Raw genomic sequence first — 2,088 nt, forward strand, 5'->3', positions numbered from 1 at the left:
GAATATCAGAAGAAAAAATAGAAAAAACATTTGATAACACGGGTCTTTTTGGAACCATCGTTGGCTCACAACACCAGTAACCTACAACTATTGCTCAAAAGATATTGACTTAGATGTTTAATTCATATGCTCAGAAATCGCTCACAACTCACACTGTAGATCATACAGTGGTGAACATTTCTCTTAAGTAAGCTTATGTATTTAATCAATTTTGAGACTGTTAGTTGAATTTTGAGTCGGTGGTTGTGGTTGTGTGTGTGGCTGGTGGGTTGTGAGCACTTCTCTGGGTGAGTTGTGTGTGTGTGTGTGTGTGTGAGTACTGGGCTTTGTGAGGCTATTTTGAGATCTATCATAACTTGTGGTGATGTTGTGAGTTTTGTTTTTTATCATGTGAAGTTATTACTGGCGATGTGTGAGTTGTGAGTTGAGTTGGTGTTGCTGTGAGAACTCGCTGGGCCATGTTGTGGTGTTGTGAGTACTCTATGAGCGAGTGGTGACGTTGTGAGAACTATCTACGGTCTATGTTGTAATATGAGCACCCTGGGTTATTGGTAGTGTTGTTGTGAGGTGTGTGTGAGGTAGAGGTGGAGTTGTGAGCTGTGTATGAGGTAATGGTGGTATTTTGAGCTATATGAACCCTGGTGGTTTGGTATTATGAGTTGTGAGTTAAGTGTCGCCTAGAGGGGCGGGGTGCCTCCTTGTATGAGTCCATGTTGACGTTAGAGGACTTAATTATAACCCCAGAGAGTTATGAGGTTATAACCCCAGAGAGTTATGAGGTTATAACCCCAGAGAGTTATGAGGTTATAACCCCAGAGAGTTATGAGGTTATAACCCCAGAGAGTTATGAGGTTATAACCCCAGAGAGTTATGAGGTTATAACCCCAGAGAGTTATGAGGAAGACGTAGATAAATGGATTTATGAGTAAGTTTTAAAATAGACCTTTTAAAAAAGTTTTTTTTTTATGTTTTGAGTTGGTTGTGGGGTGTGTGAGGGGGGGAGGGGGTTCTCGTGAGCTGTGTGTGTGTGTGTGTGTGTGTGTGTGTGTGTGTGTGAAAACCGCCCGTGGTTGTGAACTGCCTTTAGATCCTGTTTGCCCAATTTAGGTTAAGGGAAAGTTGGTTTATGTTCACCACGAACACCGGGATCGGTTAAGTAAGTCGGGTTTATAGAATACAACGAACTCAACCCGCAATCCAGTTTTCACACACACACACAGACACACACACACAGTCACACACACACAGTCACACACACACACACAGTCACACACGCATACACACACACACACACGCACATATACACACACACACACACACACACCACACTCTCTCTCTCTCTCTCTCTCTCTCTCTCTCTCTCTCTCTCTCTCTCTCTCTCACACACACACACACACACACACACACACACTCTCTCTCTCTCTCTCTCTCTCTCTCTCTCTCTCTCTCTCTCTCTCTCTCTCTCTCTCTCTCTCTCTCACAACACACACACACACACACACACACACTAGTAATATCCGTAGGTAATTCTTGTAATTCCTATTACACAAACAATATTCGTCATGTACGTGACTAAGAGTATGAGAAAGTGAACGGTAAATACGTTAGATTAGGAAATTTAGGTTAAAATGGCAATAATGGGTCACTGGTGAAATAGCTAATTGGGCTACACTATTTAATGGGTGTAAATAGGGACTAATTGGGGCTACCATAGTTTAATGGTGTAAATAGGGACTAATTGGGCTACACTAGTAATAGGTGTAAATAGGGACTAAATTGGGGCTACCACTAGTTTAATGGGTGTAAATAGGGACTAATTGGGGTTACCACTAGTTTAATGGGTGTAAATAGGGACTAATTGGGGCTACCACTAGTTTAATGGGTGTAAATAGGGAGTAATTGGGGCTACTACTAGTTTAATGGGTGTAAATAGGGACTAATTGGGGCTACCTCTAGTTATAAACATGGTCTAATTAGGTCTTCTCCTATTTCTAAGCGAAATAGGCAATTACCAGGGTTCTGTGCATTTGAATATATAGTAATTTGGGCTACTACTAAGTGTTGCAATTGGGAGAAATTGGCGCTACT

Source organism: Panulirus ornatus, chromosome 45 (assembly GCF_036320965.1).
Source record: "Panulirus ornatus isolate Po-2019 chromosome 45, ASM3632096v1, whole genome shotgun sequence".
Taxonomy (NCBI): domain Eukaryota; kingdom Metazoa; phylum Arthropoda; class Malacostraca; order Decapoda; family Palinuridae; genus Panulirus; species Panulirus ornatus.